Source organism: Vombatus ursinus, unplaced genomic scaffold, assembly GCF_900497805.2.
Source record: "Vombatus ursinus unplaced genomic scaffold, bare-nosed wombat genome assembly UNPS02014941.1, whole genome shotgun sequence".
Taxonomy (NCBI): domain Eukaryota; kingdom Metazoa; phylum Chordata; class Mammalia; order Diprotodontia; family Vombatidae; genus Vombatus; species Vombatus ursinus.
This window is the reverse complement of record NW_020954719.1, coordinates 1,641,241-1,662,254: the sequence shown is the minus strand read 5'-3', so window position 1 is coordinate 1,662,254 and position 21,014 is coordinate 1,641,241. Positions and strand designations below refer to the sequence as shown.

Genomic DNA, 21,014 nt, shown 5'->3' with positions numbered 1-21,014 from the left:
AATCCAAATATCTAAAAATGTGCTCAAGAAATAACATAGTCTTTTTTCAAGACTTTTATAGGCAAATCTGTATTGAATTTTATAAATCATTGAATAAATACTCTTAATTAATTATAAACTTGATATATTTTCTCATTATTCTTAACTCTTATTAGATTACAGACCTATAATAAATATTACAACACAACAATAAAAGGAAGTGTTTTTCTTTGAGTTACTGACTAGTATCATTCTTGACAAATACTTCTGTTAAAAAAAATCATACAAAGGAGGCTATGCTAATATTAACAGAGGAATCATACATGTACTCTATCAAGCCCAAGACTAAACAAAAATATATCTAAAAGCCTGGGCCTCAGAAAAGTGGTCAGACCATAAAAACCAGCATAAGTATAGGCAGATAAGCTGAAAACCTACCAGCATGGACCAGTAATATGGCAGAGGCACCTGAAGCCTGCAGCATGTTTTACCTAGTGATAAGAAAAGTGAAGTGCTAAAGGTAAGAACGCTTTAGGGTAATATGAAACCTGAAGCACTTTGACCATTTTTACCAACATCCAGTTTGGGAACCAGGAGCACTCACACCAGAACAGCTCAGAGTACCCACAGTTCAAAGCACTTAGAACTGGGAAAGGGGAAGGAGAGACCTGAAAACTATCAACATACTGAGCACAGATAAAACAGAGGAAGGAGACTCCTGAAAATTTAAGTCAGAACCAAAAGGACCTGGCACACCATCCAAAAGTACAAAAGGAAATAGCACTTGGCCCTGGCAAAATGTCCCAGATTAGAAACTGAGGATAGAGATAACAGTAAACAGAATGAAACACAGAACACTATGAATAAATATTATGGATCTGGAAACACCCAAGGGACAAGCCCAGAAGAAGAGAGGAACACAAAGACCAGCCAAGATGGTGGAGTAGCAGGAAGAAGTACAGTTGAGCTCATCCCCACAACTACTCCACAAGATCATTCTAGAAAATGTACCAGATTGAGACCTGAATGGGTAATCAAAGAAAATAATCACAGAGCGTCAGTTTTTTCAATCCAAGATCAGCATACGGAGCCAGAAAGAGACGTCTGCTGACACTGGAGACAAGGACAGACAGAACTGGGCACATGGAGCCTTCCAATCCAAGGCCTGCTTACAGCTGTGAAACAGGGCAAGAAAAGGTCCCAGGCACAGATTGGGTTGAAGGTGATGGGACAAATCTTGTGCAAAAAGTAGGAACAACTGCCAACGGGTAGCTCTGCCACTCCCTACCCATTGCTGGGTCACATATACAGGGTACATTGAGGAGGCAACCCATACCTAAGAATGACATTCCTGGATGAGGAACAGTTATGGGCGTCAGGCTATGTACTGAGCAAGAAGAAAATACAGAAGCAGTTGGAGGTTGGGGTGGGATAAGGTAATCCTCAGTTTCAACCCCCAGCATAGTCTGAAGCCAGAAACAGAAAAAAACAAGTTAAGAAGTCAAGTCAACAAGTATTTAAGTGCTTACTATGTGCCAGGCATTGTGCTAAGCGCTGAGAATACAAATACAAGCCACTGCTCTCAAGATTACCTTCTAATGGGATAAGATAATATATAAAAGGGAGGTGAAAAAGAAGGTAATGGGAAGTAAGTAATTGCATTAGGACCTGCTGGCAAGAATGAAAGATCAATGATCTGGGCCCTTCCTGAAAACATAAGTTCCAGAAATAATTTACCAATGGGAGAAGGGGGCCTTGGGGGCAAAGAGAAAAGGAAGCTGAAGCATAGTGGCAAAGTGCCAGCATGGGCAGGAATCCCAGACTAAAGATAACCCTGTGGTTCTATCGAGTCAAATAAAACAGCATTTATTTATTTATTTATTTATTTATTTATTTATTCTTTTTTGGGGGCTAGGCAATGGTGTTAAGTGACTTGGCCAGGGTCACACAGCTAGTAAGTGTTACGTGTCTGAGGCCGGATTTAAACTCAAGTCCTCCTGAATCCAGGGCCGGTGCTCTGTCCACTGCGCCACCTAGCTGCCCCCAAACAGCATTTATTAATGAGCTCATCCCCACAACTACTCCACAAGATCTTTGAGTTACTGACTAGTATCATTCTTGACAAATACTTCTGTTAAAAAAATCATACAAAGGAGGCTATGCTAATATTAACAGAGGAGATATACATGCACTCCATCAAGCCCAAGACTAAACAAAAATATATCCAGAAGCCTGTGGGCCTCAGAAAAGTGGTCAGACCATAAAAACCAGCAGAGGTAGATCAACCAGCATAGAAGATCAACCTACTATGTGCCACAGGGACTATGTTAAGTGTTGGAGATACAAAGAAAGGCAAAAAGTAGTCTTCGCTCTCAAGGGGCTCACAGTCTAATGGGGAAGACAATGGGAAAACAACGATGTACAAATAAGATACGCACACATACATATATATGATAAATTGACCAAAATATTAGAGGGAAGGAAGGATTTAAGTATCTATTATGTGCTAGGCACTGTGCTAAGCACTTAACAAAAATTATACCATTTTATCTTCAAAACAACCCTGGAAGATAGGTACTATTGGGGACCTAGGTAACCATTTTATAAAATGAGGAAGTTGGTCTCCAAGTTTTGTTTTTTTTTTACATTTTTACAGTTGAGAAAACTGAGGCAAAGAGAAGTTAAGTAACTTGCCAAGTGTCATATAGCTAATTAAGTGTCTGAGGACAGATTTTAATTCAGATCTTCTTGACTCCAGGACCAGCACTCTATCCACTGCACCAGCTACATCTAGGACTGGGAAAGGCTTTCTGTAGAAGATGGGACTTCAGCTGAAAACTGATAGCTACAAAAAGTGCCTAGAGTAGGTAAACAGAGTATTAATATACAAAGCATAGAAAACCAAGGTTCACTGGATTATAGTGTACCTAGACAGAAATGATCATAGAAGATAAAATGGACAATTCTGAGTACATAAAATTAAGAAGGTTTTGCACAATCAAATCTAATCCAGCTAAGATTAGAAGGAAACAATGAACTGGAAGAAAATCTTTACATTAAGTTTCTCTCATAAAGTTTTCATAAGACTAGGAGTCATTTTCCAATTGATAAATGGTGGCAGTATATGAACAGGTAGTTCTCAAGGAAATAAATCCAAATGATCTATAAGCATATAAAAAATGCTCCAAGTCAAAAATAATCAGAGAAATGAAAAGTAAAGCAACTTTGTGGTCCTATCTCAATCTCCCTCCTCCCTACACATTTCAATTTATCTATTTATTTATTTTTAGTTTTCAACATTCACTTCCACAAGATTTTGAGTTCCAAATTTTCTCCCCATCTCTCCCCTCTACCCACCCCATAATGATATGCATTCTGTTTGGTTTTTTGCTAGGCAATGGAGTTAAGTGATTTGGCCAGGATCACACAGCTAGCAAGTGTTATGTGTCTGAGGCCAGATTTAAACTTAGGTCCTCCTGAATCCTGGGCTTGTGCTCTATCCACTGTGCCATCTAGCTGCCCTGAAGTGATCTTTTTTATTTATTTATTTTTTAGGCAATTGGGGTTAAGTGACTTACCCAGGGTCACACAGCTAGTAAGTGTCAAGTGGTTGGTCTGAGATCGGATTTGAACTGAGATCCTCCTGACTTTAGGGCCGGTGCACTATCCACTGCACCACCTAGCTGCCCCAATGATGAGCATTCTGATTACCCCTTCCCCTAATTTGTCCTATCATGGCTCTCCTCTTATCCTCTTCCTCTTCTATTTTCCTGCAGGGTAAGATAGATGTCTATACCCCATTGCCTGTGTATCTTATTTCCCAGTTGCATGTAAAAACAATTTTTAACATTGGTTTTTAAAACTTTGAATTCCAAATTCTTTCCCTTCCTCCCTCCCCACCTACCCTCATTGAGAAGGCAAGCAATTGGATAGGTTATACATGTGTAGTCACACAAAACACTTCCATAATAGTCATGTTGTGAAAGACTAATTATATTTCCCTCCATCCTGTCTCACCCCTCTTTTATTCTATTCTCTCGTTTGACTCTGTTCCTCCTCAAAAGTATTTGCTTCTGATTACTCCTCCCTCAATCTGCCCTCCCCTCTATCAACCCCCCCCTTTCTTGTCCCCTTTCAATCCTTCACTATGCATAATTAAGTAGTGTTGTATAGTATGCAATAACATGACTGAAGCAAAATATTGATCCTCTATTTAAAATGAAAAAGATTTTTGTCTCCTCAAATGTCAATAAGAAATCACAAATCTTAATCCAAAACTAATTGTCCCATGACAAATAAAAAAAAATTACCCATAAATTTAAAATCAAAGAATTAAATATAACAGGTTTTACATAATAGGATTACCAGATCGTAATTACTACTGTTATTAATGGGAAGAGACCTGGCTTCCTCAGCATATTTTAGTCAAAATTTTATATTAGTGAAAAAGAATCAGCAAATCAATCAAGTTACACTATTCATTACTTCTCAAATGAATCAGGAAATTAAAATGGAAGCAGGAGTATGAGAAATAATCCACCAAGAGAGAATTGAAAGGGGGACACAGTTACCCAAGCCACACTTCATCCAGAATCAGGACCATTAATTTGATTAAAACTACAAGCAAGGAATTTCTTTGTCACAGGAGAGGATTGGAGTAGGCAAGCCTTGAATTACTGGAAAGTGATTTTTTTTTAAAAAAAAGGATCAATAAAACTTTTCAAATAACAACAACAAATACTTCCATGGTAGGTTGCTAAGGCTAGTCATGCAAAGCTTGAGTTTCATTTTCTTCATTTTTAAAACAAGGTGATAGGACAAGATTATCTCTGCAAGTCCCATTTCAACCCCACATTTTATAATCACACAAGATTGATTAGGGAATAGTAGGCAGTATTACATGTTTTGAGCACAATTTTTTGGCTATGGTGTATTCACTTGTTTAACAAAAACTTCACTAAGTTATTTCACAAAGTTTTTAAAGTTTATAGACAAATGTTAATTAATAAAATAGCTTTGAGTTTCTTTTGTAAACAGGAAATAAAAGTTGTGACAATGAAAGCTATGTGAAGTTATAAGAAGTAAGAGAAGGTTCTGAAATTCCTGATAAAGTTAAAAAATCACCAGGCTGCCAGGCTGAACTTAGAAGATTCTAGGTTTTGAGTTATCTATATAGACTCACTTCCTATTGCACTCATAACTTTGTACTTTCTTGTGAACTGACTGGTAATGTAAGTCTTTTGTCCTTTCTGATGGTAGTGTCTCTTCCAAATATGTCTACAGGAGGAAAAGGTTCCAAAACAACCACACAGAACCTAAAAGCAAACAAATTTGCCTTCTCCTCAGAGCTCTACCCCACTGAGGAGCACAGGCAAAAACTGGACCAGTTGTTTTTTTTTTTTATAAATACCCAAATTAACTGCAAAGATCCTATAAAGGAAGATGCTGTTTGCATCCAGAGAAAGAAGTCACACACACACACACACACACACACACACACACACACAAATTTGTGTCTAATGATAGAGGTAGTGGAAAAAGTACCCCAGTCAAGGGTAGATGGAAAAGGAGTTAGAAACATGCACTGGCCTCTGTTGCTTCAAGTCAGCAAGTAGTTGATGTTCTTTGCTACTTCTCTAACTGGGCCTACTTTTTATCTTGTCCTAATGAGTGAATTTACAATTCCATTTGGTTTGCCCTAGCAGTAGCAAAGATTCGTGGAGGAATTTCATGTGTCCTTTCCTGTCTGTGATGAAGAAATGATCCTTCTCTTTGCCAAGGCAAATCCTTCTACATGCATAAGTGATCTCATCCTGTCTCATCTTCTCTAGCATATTGCCCCTCTATCACATTCATTCTTTACCTCCTCTTTAATCTCTCCTTACTTACTGGCTTCATCCCTGCTGTGCCTATTTCTCTCACCCTTAAAAAACAAAACAAACAAAAAAACAAACTTGACTTGATCAAACCATGCCCCATCATCTATGGTTCCAAATATTTCTTCCCCTTCTAGGCTAAATTCCTTGACAAAGTTATCTAAACTTCTTCTACTTTATTCACTCTCATTCACATTGAAATCCTCCAGTCTAGCATCAAACCAAATATATTGTCTTTTCTCAATCTTCATCTGTCTTGACCTCTCTACAAACTTTGACCCTGCTAATCACCAGCTCTTCTCAGATAATCTCTCCTTCTTAGGTTTTCATGACTTTGCTCTATACTAGTTCTCCTCCTACCTGTCTGAATACTCCTTCCCAGTATTCTTTGCTGTTTCTTTGTTCATGTCATGCTCATTATTTTTAGTTCTCTCCCAAAATTTTGTCCTGGCTCCTTTTATCCCTCTATACTAAGGGTACCTAACCTGGGGACCATAAATTTTTTTTAAAAATATTTTTGAAAACTGTATTTTAACATAATTTCCTTAGTAATCCTATGAGTTTTATTTTATGCATTTAAAAACATCACTTTGCCACAACTAGGCCTATTCCTCAAAGAGATCAAAGAAAGAAGGAAAGGTCTTATATTTATAAAAATATTTATAACAGCTCTTTTTGGGGTTGCTAAGAGGAAACTAAGGAGGTACTCATAATTAGGAGAATGACTGGACAAATCATAGTATAGGAATGTAATGGAATACTACTACATTGTAGGGGAAATGATACAAGAGATGGTTTCAGAGAAACCCAGGAAGTTTTGTATGAATTGATGCAGAGTGAAATGAGCAGAACCAGAACAATCTATACTATAACAATACCACTATAACAACAAACAATTTTTAAAGACTTAAGAACTCTAATCAGTTCAATGATCAGGGGCAGTTGGGTGGCTCAGTGGATGGAGTACTAGGCCTGAAGTCAGGAAGACCTGATTGAATTTTTTCCTTTTTTTTCTGAACTTAACAAATAAAATAGCATTTCCACAACAAAATGGAATAGAAAAACATAAGATTGCACCTGAAATTACAGATCCATTATGTACAACTTGCTATTTCTTTCAAATATACAACAAAGTTATCATGCAGCTTTCTTTTTCCCTGTCCCTCCTCCCCACTCCACAAATCTAAAGATGGCTATCATTAGACACAAATCTGTGTGTGTGTGTGTGTGTGTGTGTGTGTATCACTTCTTTCTCTGGAGGCAAACAGCATCTTCCTTCATAGAATCTTTGCAGTTAATTTGGGTATTTATAAAAAATAAACTCAAAGTTGTTCTTAAAACAATAATGCTGTTACTGTTACATAATGTTCTCTTGGTTTTGTTCTTCATTATTTCATACAGGTCTCTCCATGCTTTTCTAAAATCACTGAGGTCATCATTTCTTATAGTAGAGTAATATTGCATCATGAACACATACTACAATTTGTTTAACCATTCCCCATTTGATGGGCAATTTCCAGTTCTTTGCCACCACAAAGAGAGCTGCTGTAAGTATTTTAGAACATAGAGGTTCATTTCCTTTTCCCCTAATAATCTTGGAAAACAGACCTAAGAGTGGTATTTCTGGGTCAAAGGAAATAGGCAATTTAATAACTCTTTAGGCATAATTCCAAATCGTTCTCCAAAACTGTTGGATCCACTCACAGATCCACCAACAATGAATTAAGATCCCAATTTTTCCACATCCCCTCTAACATTTGTCACTTTCCCCTTCTATCATTTTAGCCAATCTGATAGGTGCAAAACGATATCTCAAGGTTTAGTTTGCATTTCTCTAATCAATAATGATTTAGGGCATTTTCTCATATCACTATAAATTGTTTTGATTCCTTCAATCCAAAAACTGCCTGTTCACATCCTTTGACCACTTATCAATAGGTGAACGACTTGCATTCTTATAGATTTGACAAAGTTCTTTATATATTTGAGATATGAAACCTTTATCTGAGGAACTGTCCATAAAACTGTTCGCCCAGTTTTCTGCTTTCCTTCTGATCTTGGCTACATTTGTTTTATTTGTACAAAACCTTTTTAATTTAACGTAATCTAAATTACCCATTTTTTACCTCTCACAATACTCTCTATCTCCTGTTTGTTCATAAATCCTTCACCTATCCATAAGTCTGATAAATAATATGTTCCAAGTTCTTCAAATTTTCTTGTAATATCTCCCTTTATAACCAGGTCAGCGCTTCTCAGACTGTGGGTTGTGACCCCATATAAGGTCATGTAACTGAATGTGGAGGTCATGAAAAATTTAGCAACAGTAAAAGTTTTCTGAGCACTCAACAACCAAAAATTAATTCAAAATCAAATGCACAATGCATCCAAGGTATTTCTCCACTGCTTGCTCATGTTGCATCATGAGACTTCACTGCATCTCTGGTTCTGAACACACAACATGCACACTTTGCATTGCACATTCCATCACACCATACAATGCCAACGAAACTGCCAGAAACAGCTCGGCTCAGATGTGAGACTATTGTATGTTATGAATTGCAGTGTTTTTACTGTACATACAAAGTTTTCTGCTCTTACAGAAACATAATAGTTTAATTATGGAAAATAAAAACTTTTAATATTTTCCTACTATCATTCCTCATCATGTAAGTATCAAATTAGTATAGCTTTGGATTGTATTGTGTTAGAATGTTTGATTTTAAAAATTGCTTTTATCTCCTTCTTTTACAGAAACGTAAGTGTTTAATTGCAGCAAGTAAAGACAAAAGCCCTTTAATAATAATATTTCTCCACCATCACCACTGTATGAGTATGTTAACTGTGAACATCAATTTTAAAAATTAAGCACAAAAAAGGTAAGTTCATACCCTAAAGCTAATATTTGTTTGAGAAATTATTAGCAATATTTATTTATATTTTAGGACAAAAATATTTTTCAGTTATGGATAAGTGGCTAAATTTAGACAGAAGAGGTAAAAATACTGATGACAATGTGGCACAGTCTTCGCTACCAGGTTGTAGTACACCTAAATTGACAAGAAAAAGAAAATATGTCAAATCATTTTTACAATATGGATTTATTTCTAATAATGATGATGGTATGGAAAAACCTCTTTGCTTAATTTTTAATGAAGTTTTGGCTGCAGAGAGCATGAAACCAGCCAAACTAAAATGACATCTTAATACCAAGCATGCAGCATCCTGCAATAAACCAGAGGAATATTTTGAATGACTTTTAAAATTTTCAAACAAGGAAAAACAATGTTTTGAGAAATTTGTTACTGTTAATGAAAAATATTTACTTGTATCTTATGTAACTTATTTAACTGCAAAAACTAAAAAGGCCAACACAACAGAAGATCTCATGTTACCTATTGCTATTAAAATGTCAGAAATAGTTCATGGAAAAAAGTATGAGGATGAAATTCATAAAATTCCTTTATGAAATGATACCATTTCCAAAACAATTTCTGAAATTAGTAATGACCAGTTCCAGCAGCTTATTATTACTAGGCTTAAAGGAAGCCCAAAGTTTGCAATTCTGTTAGATGAAACACTGATATTTCTATCATAGCACAGTTGTTACTTTATGTGAGATATGTTTATGAAGGAAACATACATGAGGAATTATTTTGTCACCCTTTGCAAGGGCACACAAGAGGGAAAGATATATAACTTAAAATCAATGAATTTTTCACAAATGAAGGTTTACAGTGGGAAAATTATGTTGGATGCTGTACAGATGGTGCTGGAGCAATGATGGGTGAGAATGTTGGATTTGGAGCAAAAGTTAAAACTGGTGGCAATGAACATATCACTTTTACTCACTGTATGATCCATGGGGAGGCACTCGTAGCCAAAAAAATATCATCAGAGTTAAATGTTGTCATTCATGATACTATCAAAATCATTAGCTTCATTAAAAGCTGTGCCCTTAACAGTCATTTGTTTTCAAACCTTTGGAAAGACGTGGATTCTGATTACAAAAGCTCATTACTACGTTCAGAGATAAGGCGGCTCTCAAGAGGGTGAAATTGAAACAGATTACTGAAACTGAAAGATGAAGTTGTCATATTTTTGACTGAGCAGAAATCCAATTTTGTTAGCTTTTTTCATAAAAACTAATACCTTTCAAAACTATGTTATTTGTCAGATATTTTTAAAAAAACTCAATGATTTAAACATGTTGGTTCAAGAAAAAAAACTGTAACATATCTATGTTAAAAGGTAAAATTGAAAGTTTTACTAAAGAAGTTAATGTATGAAAGAATAGGTTGGAAAATGGTTCTTTAGAAATGTTTACAGCTAGAGATGATGTTATAATTGAAAACAACCCTCCCAAAGGTTTAATTGTAAGAGTTATAATTGATTATTTGAAGTGCTTGGAAACACAGTTTCAGAAATAACTTCCCTTCAAATTTTGATTCTAAAAAACTAAGTTGAGTTCACAAACCATACTCAGTTGAAATTAAAAAAAATGTCAGTCATCCGCTATTAAAAGTTCAACAATAATCTGCCAAGCTATCATGCGACACAGGTTTAAAACTTGAGTTTCCTAAAAAATTGTTAAATGAATTTTGGCTTGGGATTAAGATAGAATTTCTAATAATTTCTGAAATGGCCCTAACCATACTTCTGCCATTTTGTACTACGCATTTATGTGAAGCAGCATTCTCAGATTGATAATTATAAGTCAAAATATCAATCAACTTTGAAAAATGTTGAAGATGCTATACATCCTGCAGTATCAAACATTTCACCAAGATTTAATTCTTTAGGTAAAAATAAACAAGTACATCCATTTCATTAGTATGAAAATTTGCTTTTATCTTTAATAAACGGTAAAATTATATGTATACCAAAGAATTGTTTTAAAATAAATTTCTTCATGATTTATTAACAGTAAATGATAATTATCTTTATTATGGAAGGAGCTTTATTATGGAAGGAGGCTTGAATTTATACAATATATCAAAACAATATAGTCTAATCCTGCCTGGAATTGTGGGACTAGCAACAGATCAACATGAAATCAGGAAGCCTCCTACAACCTATATACCTGAGGTTGCATAAAAACTTCTTGGGCAAAAAGGGGTTGCAAGTGGAAAAAGTTTAAGAAGTCTTGATCTAAGTCGTGTATCCATTTTTTTCCCATGGGCAATTAACTTTTAATTATTTTCAAGGGAGCTTATTATTTCATAAGTGCAAACAAGCAGTGGGAATGGAACATGTAATCTAGCACCAAAATTGCATTTTTAATTTTTTCCTCCAACTTCCTAAAACATATCACCCAAAGAGAGGGCAACATATCTGGATAATGAATAAAGAAACTTTTATAATCATTTGGATAATCTGCAAGAGAGGATACAAAGAGATGTGAGGTTAATTAATTCCAGTGATTTTATGAAGTAAATTTGCCAAATGATGTGTCATGTATCCATTTTGACCTTATCTGGGTAAATGGTGTAAGACGGGTGTGGCACCTGAGGCCTCAAGGCCATATGGTGGCCCTTTGACTGATGCAAAGTTCACAGAACAAATTCCCTTCATAAAGGGATTTGTTCTGCAAAACTTGGACTCTATTCCAAATTTCTGCCCGACTGCTTTCCAATTTTCCCAACAATTTTTTTACTAACCAATGAATTTTTATCCCCAAAACTTAAGTCTTTACACTTGTCAAACACTAGGTTAGTGCGTTCATTTGCTGATGTAAATTGTATATCTATTCTGTTCCACTGATTTACCTTTCTATTTCTTAGCCAATACCAGATAGTTTTGATAATTACTGCCTTATAATATAGTTTAAGATCTGGTACTGCTAAACCTCCATCCTTTACATTTTTCCCATTAGTTCCTTTGATATTCTTGACCAAATTTTGTTTTTCCAAATGAATTTTGTTATTATTTTTTTCTAGCTTAGTAAAAAAATTTTTTTAATTTAATTGGGATGGCATTGAATATATAGATTAATTTTGGTAAAATTGTCATTTTTAAATTACATTAGCCCTGCTACCCATGAACAATTAATATTTCTCTATTTATTTAAATCTGATTTTAATTGTGTACTGAGTTTTTAATTATTTTATACATATAGTTCCTGGGTTTGTTTTGGTAGGTGTATTCCCAGGCATTTCATCCTGTCTAGAGTCATTTTATTTTTTTAAATTTTTTTAAATTTTTATTTTTTAGGCAATTGGGGTTAAGTGACTGGCCCAGGATCACACAGCTAGTAAGTGTCAAGTGTTTGGTCTGAGTCTGGATTTGAATTCAAGTCCTTCTCACTTCAGGTCTGGTGCTCTATCCACTGCACCATCTAGCTGCCCCTTTAGAGTTATTTTAAAATGGGGTATTTCTAGCTACCTCTTTCTGAAGGGTCCTGTTGGGGATATATAAGAATGCTGATGATTTACATGGGTTTACTTTATATCCTCCTACTCTGCTGAAATTATTGTTTCAACTAACTTTTTAGTTGATCTTTGGGCTTTTCCAAGTATATCATCATAACTTCTACAAATAGAGATAATTTTATTACCTCATTTCCTATTCCGATTCCTTCTATTTCTTTTTCTTCTATTACTACTGCTAGGATTTCTAACACAATATTGAATAATATTGGTAACAGTGGTTATCCTTATTTCACACCTGATATTACTGGTAAGGCTTCTATCTTATTCCCAATACAAGTAATGCTTGCTGATAGTTTTAGGTGAATGCTTCTTATCAATTTAAGGAAAAGTTCATTTATGCCTATACTTTCAAGTGTTTTTTCTGCATCTATTGATATGAATCATATTTTTAAAACTTTTATTATTGACAAAATCAATTATATTAATATTTTCCTTTGGTTAAACCATCCCTGCATTCCTGGTATGAATCCCACTTGGTCATAATGCATAATCTTTGTAATATACTGTCATATCTTTTAGCTAGTATTTTACTTAGGATTTTTGCATCCACATTCATTAATGAAATTAGACTATAATTTTCTTTTTCTGTTTTTACTCCTCCTGGTTTAGGTATTGGAATCATATTTGTTTCATAAAAGAAGTTTGGTAGGACCTCTTCTTTGCCATTATTCCAAATAATTTATTAATATTGGAATTAGTTGATCTTCAAATGTTTGATAGAATTCACTCGTAAATCCATATGGTCCTGATGCTTTTTTCTTAGGAAGCTCATTTATGACCTATTCAATTTCTTTTTCTAAAATAGGTATATTTAGTTATTCTATTTCCTCTTCTGCTAATCTAGGCAATTTGTATTTTTGTAAATATTTTTCCATTTCACTTACATTGTTAAATTTATTAGCATGTAATTGGGCAAAATAAATTCTTTTGTTTTGATTTCATCTTCTTCAGTGGTACATCCACCCTTTCATTTTTGATACTACTAATTTGGTTTTCTTATCTCTTTTTAAAAATCATATTAACCAGAGGCAGCTAGGTGGTGCATTGGATAGAGCACCAGCCCTGGAGTCAGGAGGACCTGAGTTCAAATCCGGCCTCAGACACATAACACTTACTAGCTGTGTGACCCTGGGCAAGTCACTTAACCCCACTGCCTAGCCAAAACAAAAAAAAAAATCATATTAACCAATGGTTTATTTATTTTTTTTTTGGTTTTTCATAATACCAACTCCTAGCTTTATTTATTAATTCAATGGTTTTCTTATACTTAATTTTATTAATTTCACCTTTAATTTTTAGGATTTCCAATTCAGTGTTTAATTGGGGATTTTTAATATTTTTTCCTAGTTTTTAAAATTGCATACTCAATTCACTAGTCTGCTCTTTCTCTATTTTATTGACATAAGCACTTCAATATATAAATTTTCCTCTGATTACTGCTTTTGCGGTATCCCATAGATTCTGATATGTTGTTTCATTATCATCATTTTCTTTAATGAAATTACTGATTATTTCTATGATTTGTTCTCTAACCCACTCATTATTTAAGATTAGGTTGTTTAGTTTCCAATTAGTTTTTTCTATGTCTCCATGTTCCTTTATGAAATATGATTTTTGTTGCACTGTGGTCTATAAAGGAAGTATTTAATATTTCTGCTTTTAGCTATAAATTTTTTGTGTCCTAATTTATCATCAATCTTTGTAAGGGCACCATGTACCACCGATAAAAAGGTGTACTCCTTTCTATTCCCATTCAATTTTCTCCAGATAGCTATCATATCTAGTTTATCTAAGATTCTATTTATTTCCTTAACATCTTTCTTATTTATTTTTTTTGTTAGATTTATCTAATTCTGAGATGGGTAGATTAAAGTCCCCTACCATTATAGTACTACTATACTATACTATAGTTTGGTGCATATAAGTTTAACATTGATATTGTTAATGAAGCAATCTTCATTATCAAAGGTATCTATGGTACCTTTTATCATAATGTAGTTTCCCTATTTATCTCTTTTAATTAAATCTGTTTTTAGCCTTGATTTTGTTTGAGATCATATTTGCTACCTCTCTTTTTTTTTTACATTGCCTAAGTATAATAAATTCTACTCCACCCTTTATTTTAACTCTGTGTATATCTCTCATTTTAAATGTATATGTTGTAAGCAGCATATTGTTGGATTCCGATTTTTAATCCATTCTACTATCTATTTCTGTTTTATGGGTTAGTTCTTTCCATTCACATTCAAAGTTATAATTACTCTATGTGTATTTCTCTCCATGCTATTTTTCTTCACTATTGTCCTTCTCAGTCTCTCTTTTTAACCTACCCCTCCTCTAGTTTACTTCTAACCACTACTTTCCTAATCCATACCTTTTTAAAGAATCTCTCCCTTATCCTCTCCTTTAACCCTTCTATTCCTTATTCTACCCACTCCTCTAAGAGTCCCTCTCTTTTCTTCTTCTTTACCCTCCTAAATCTTAATCTACAAACCCTTCTAAAAATCCACCTCCCTACATCCTGTTCCTTCACTCTATCATTTCTTTATTAAATTTATAGGAGACTTTTAAAATTTTAGGTAACTTTTATATGCTTCTAGATGTATATACTGTTCCCTCTAAACCAGATCTGATGAGAGTAGAGTTCCAGCACTACTAGCCCTCCCCTCCGCCACTTCCTCTGTACCAGTTCTTCCTCTCATGCTTCATCATAATTGCTCCTTTTTACCTTTTCCTATCCAATTTTATTTTTTTAGAATCACCCCATCATACTCAGCCCCAACCTTTCTTTCAAACTACCAAAGTACTGGTATATAAAAAGTAAACAGTTTGACCTTATTGAGTCCCTTGTAATTGGTTTTTTATATTTACCTTATATTTCTCCTGTATTTTATATGTTGAATTTTCCATTCAGTTCTGGTCTTTTTGTGATGAATACCTGAAAGTCTGTTGATTAATTGAATATCTATCTTTTTTTCATTCAGTGTTATTTTTGGCTATAATCCCAGTTCTTTTGCCCTTCAAAATATAATGTTCTAAGACTTGCAATCTTTTAGTGTAGCTGCTGCTAGGTCCTGTGTAATTCTGACTGTGGCTCCACAGTACTTGAATTTTTTTTTCTTGTTGTTCGTAACATTTTTTCCTTAACCTTAGAGTTTTGAAACTTAGCTATGATATTCCTGTAGGTTTTCATCCTAGGATCTCTTTCAGGTGCTGAATGGTAGATTTTTTTGTATTTCTATTTACCCTCTTGTTCTAGAACTTTGGGGCAATTTTCTTTAATTATTTCTTATAATATTGTATTCAAAATTCTTTTATGATTGTAGCTTTCAGGTAGTCCAATAATTCTTGTATTGTCTCTCTTCGATCTGTTTTTCAGATCACTTGTTTTTCTTATGAGATGTTTCACATTCTCTTCTATCTTTTCATTCTTTTGATTGCTTTATTATTTCTTGGTATCTTATACTGTCATTCATTTTCCCTTGCCCAATTCTAGTTTTCAAGGAGTTGTTTTTTTTTTCCTTAAGATTCTGGATCTTTTTCCAATTGGTTGACTTTCTTTTCATAATTTTCTTGATTTTCTTGGATTGTTCTTATTATTTTTCTAATTTTTCCTCAATCTCTCTTATTTGATTTTTAAAGTCCTTTAAAAGTTCTTCCAAGAACTCTTTTGGGCACATGACCATTTGATGTTGCTTTTTGGGGTAGGAGTGGCTTTTATTTACTTCAATATCCTCATCTGAACATGAACCCAGGTCTTCTCTATCCCCACAGTATCTGACTACAGTTGGGTTCTTTCTCCTTTGCTTATTCATTTTTATTTTGTTTCTGTTTTTTAATTTTTAGCAGCTTGTTATTATAATCAGCTCTAGTCCTAGGGTGTGCGACCTCGGGTGCCTGAGGTCTCAGGTCCTTCTTACTGTTATTTTCTGAGATTGAGGCACAAAGGGTCTACGACATAAAAAGACTCTATGCTATCTGGTTATCTATGCTATCTTACATCTATTGCCATAGGTTCTATTATCATCTCTATGTAAAGGTAATCTCACTCTTATCTCCCAGCATCATATAAATTCACCACTCTTAGGCAGCTCAAACTGGATATGTCAGAGGCATTTCAAACTCAACATGTCCAAAATAGAACTCATTATCTTCCTCCCACCCCCAACCTTCTCTTCTTCCCAACTTTCCTATTACTGTCAAGGACACCACTCTCCTCAGTGTCAGCCTCAGCTGCACACATCCCATAAATCCAATCTGTGGTCAAATCTTAAAATTTTTGCCTTGACAACATCTCTCATATAAGTTCTCTTCACTCACACAAACACCCTGTAAGGCCCTGATCACCTCTTGCTTGGCTACAATAGCCTTCTAATTGGTCTCTCTACCTTAAGCTGCTCCAAACTCCAATCTATCCTCCATTCAGTTGTCAAAGTGATTTTCCTAATGTTATGATCCTTCTACTCAATAAACTCCAGTGACTATTACTTCTAGGATCAAATACAAACCCCTCTATTCGGCATTTAAAGTCCTCCACAACCTGGTTCATTTTCACTTGCCCAATCTTCTTAGACTTTACTCTCCTTCATGTAATCTACCAATAGCTACGCTAGCTCACTTCTGTTCCCAGGACACAATACTCCACATCTCTATTCCTTGTCTTTCCTTTGGTTGTTCTCCATGCCCATAATGCTCTTCATCTTCACTTCCTTGCCTCCCTGGCTTCCTTTAAGACTCAACTTAATGTGTATGTACATAGTGATTTTCCTGTTATCTCCTCCATTAGATTTGAGCTCCTTGAGGGAAGGCACAGTGTTCTCCCTCCCCCTCCCTTCTCCACCCCCCTTTCTTTGTATCTCTGGCACTTAGCACAGTGCCTGGCATATAGCTAGCACTTAATAAATGCTTGGAGATTGATTTTTGGGGCTGTGTGATTTGAGAGAAGGGTATGGTTGTGAGACATGTAAAAATTTATTATTTTCTGAGTGCTCTCCTCATCACAAATTTGTGAAGTCAGTAGCATAAGTATCATTATACCTATATTAAAAACAAGGAAACAAGTTCAGATGAGTCACACAAGGTGACAGACTCACACTTTTAACACAGGTCTTCTGACTCCAAATCCAGTTCTTTCTGCTATACTACACTGATTCAGTGTAAGAAACTTAGTTTGCATTTGAGCACAAATTTTCTGCAAACTGATACATTGAAATGAACTGAGTACATGTCCACAAAGCTTTATTATGGAAGGAGGCTTGAATTTATACAATATAACAAAACAATATAGTCTAATCCTGCCTGGAATTGTGGGACTAGCAACAGATCAACATGAAATCAAGAAGCCTCCTTCAAGCCACAAAAAAGGCTAGCTTAGAACTAGACTGTGCCAATAAGAGCTTACTGGGTCCCAGGGCTTTAAGAAAAGCCCCACTTGCTCCCTCCATCCCTCAAGTCAGATGTGGAATTGACTTGGTCTTTCCAAAGTATAAAACAGATAGTGACTGACTTCATTCCAGTGTCTGGTACTAAATGCCCAAAAGTCAGGAAGATGGCAGAACTTTGTTTTAGGTATGCTGATTTGACTAGAGAAGCCTATATAATAGCATGTTTGTTATTTTCCAGCTAAACCAATTGGGTATGAAGATGTGTAAAAGGTGTACACACACACACACACACACGCACACACACACCTGTGCTTTATAGATGTATTGTAATATGTTACTAACTTTGTGAGCCTTATTTTGAATTAGTGTCATAGAACATACATTACTAATGGGGTCAACTTGTATAATACCTACCATTAAAATATATTTAAAAAATAGACAAGCAAGCTAGCTGTCTAGAAGAGTTTTTGTCACCAACCTACAAAACAAGCAGATGGACCAGATGGCCTCTTCCTATTCTGTGATTAGACAATGAATTTCAAGATTGAGTTCAATCATGAGCAAAAGTGCACACATATGCATGTTTTTGTGTGAATGTGTGTGTGCGTGTGTGTGTGTATGTGTGTGTGTGAGTGAGAGAGAGAGAGAGAGAGAGAGAGTGAGGTGGAGGGAAGGATGTGGGGGAGAGAGGAATGAGTGTTTGGAGAACAGAAATGCAGAAAATAAAAGGAGTGTTGAGTATTTTTTTCCCTTTCCACTCTGTGTCTCATTTCAGTAACTTAAGAGAATAAAGTAAGTCTACTCCCAAAGTATGCATAACAATGAGGGGAGCTGTCATCTAATTAGGACAGATTAGAAAAGAGAAGAGTAAAAAAGAGAGGAATGGGATGGCGACTGAAGGACAGAAAGGATTGAAGGAGAGAAAGAAGACTAGAGGTTTTATACTCATCTTGGAGAGGATGAGGGCACTGGAAGAATCTACTCAAGGGTCATAGTGCCTTCATTTGAGAAGCTGATGAATTTACTATGCTATAGATGTTGGACCACCAAGAGGAAAATTAGGAAGAAAGAAGAAAAAGGTCAAAGCCTTTCCCCTTTCAACTGATAAGAGCATCAGCCAAGACGGGCCTTTGGGGGCGGGGAGAGGACGTGGAAGGGGAAGATAGGGTCTCTCACCAGAGGAGTCCTCATATTCAAGATTATGAGTCCAGCCGTATGACTCCTCTCCTAACTGCCCTAGCTCCTAGATCTTAAATAAATTAATAAAAAATATTTATGGACAAACATTGTAAGAGATGCAAGGAGATACAAAGGCAACAAAACAGCACTTGTCTTCCAGGAGTTTACATTTTATTAGAGAACATACACATAATAATAATATTACTATAGCTAACATTTACATAGTGCTTACTATATGCCAGGCACTGTGTAAAGTGTTTTATAATTCTTATCTCTTTTGATCCTCACAACAACCTAGGGAGGTATTACGACCCCTATTTTACAGATGAAGAAACTGAGGCAAACAGGTTAAACGACTTGCCTACAGTCACAGAGCTAGTAAGTGTCTGAGACTGGATCTGAATTCGGGTCTTCCTGATTCCACGTCCAGTGCTCTATCCATTGTGCCACCTAACTGTCCCTATATACATGAAATATATGTTATTTTTGGAAGAGGGGCACTAGATGTTGGGGTATAAGAAGAGACTTCATGTATAAGGTAATGCTTGAGCTCTGTCATGAAGGAAACAAGGGTTTCTAAGAAGGAAAAATAAGAAAAGACTATGTTCTAAAGATGAGGGACAAGCCAGGGCAAAGGCAAAGAGTGAAGATGGAGGAACAACAAAAAGGCCAGTTTGGCTGGCAACAGGATGAGAAAAGGGGAAGGTTATAAAGTTAGGTTGGGGCCAGGTTGTGAAGTGTTTAAATGCTAGACAGTTTATGTTTGGTTCCAGAAGCAATAGCAATGTCCTGGAGTTAAAAGTGTAGGAGAATCACATGGTCAGACTGGCATTTAAGAAAAATGACTTTGGCAGCTATGTAGAAAACATGCTGGAGTGGGGAAAACCTTGAGAAAAATATTGAGACCAAATATTGCTATTATTTAGGGAAGGTATTAAGACCTTAAACTAGGGTAGTGGTTCTGTGAGTAGGTACAAGGGGAGAGATGTAAGAAAGGCTATGGAGGTATAAATGACAAGACTTGGCAATTTGAAGGTGTAAATTAAAAACTTTGGATATGTGAGTTGACGTACATACCCTTTGATCCAGGAATGCCACTTTTAGGTCTGTATCCCAAAGAGATCATAAAAAAGCAAAAGGAACCCATATGTACAAAAATATTTATAGCAGCCCTTTTTGTGAGGTCCAAGAACTAGAAATTGAGGGGATGCTTATCAATTGGGGAATGGCTGAACAAGTTGTGGTATATGAATGTAATGGAATACTATTGTGCTATAAGAAATGATGAGCAGGAGGATTTCAGAAAAACCTGGAAAGACTTACATGAACTGATGCTGAGTGAAGTGAGCAGAACCAGGAGAGCACTGTACACAGCAACAACAACATTGTGTAATGGTTAACTATGATAGACTTAGCTCTTCTCACCATATCGGGTTATCTTAGGGCAGTTAGGTTGTGCAGTGAATAGAGTGCTGGGCCTGGAGCCAGGAATACCTGGGTTCAAATTCAGAAAAAAGAGAATTTGGGGGATAAAGATAATGAGGGGTTTTTTGGACATGCTGAATTTGAGATGCCTATGGGATATCCATTTTGAGGTGTCTAACAGGCAGTTGGTGATGTGAGACTGGAGTTCAAAAGAGGGGCTAAAGCTGGACAAATATAGAACTGGAAGTAATTTGCATAGAGATAATAATTAAGCCCATGGTGGCTGATGAGCTCACCAAGTGAGAAGAAAAGAAAGCCCAAGCCCTTTGGTACATCTGGAACTAGAGGACATTGCACAGATGATAATTTAAGCAAAAGAGAATGAAAAGCAGTCAGTCAAGCAGGGAGAGAACCAAGAGATGGCATTATCACAAAAAACAACAGGACATTACATGCAGGAGGAAAAGGTGGTAACCAGGGTCAGATGCTGCAGAGAAGTTTGAATACTGAAACTAGATTTGATGAGAGGTAATTGATAACTTTGGAGAGACAAGTTTAAGTGCTGAGATCAGAAGCAATACTGTGGAGGGTTTAAAAGTAAGAGACTGAGAAAAGGTATATGCAAAAATATAATCAGTTTTTCATATAAGTTTGACAGAAAAGTAGGTGAGATACCAAGGAATAATTTGAAAGGGTAGTAGGGTCTAGTGAGAGTTTTTGAAAGATGGGGTAGACTGAGT

At 35.6% G+C, this 21,014-nt stretch overlaps 1 protein-coding gene across 1 annotated transcript in view; it reads right to left on the bottom strand.

Moving 5' to 3' along the window:
- DENND5B (DENN domain containing 5B) overlaps positions 1 to 21,014 on the bottom strand; it is a 197,427-nt gene that overhangs the window by 116,986 nt on the left and 59,427 nt on the right. The window lies entirely within an intron of this gene.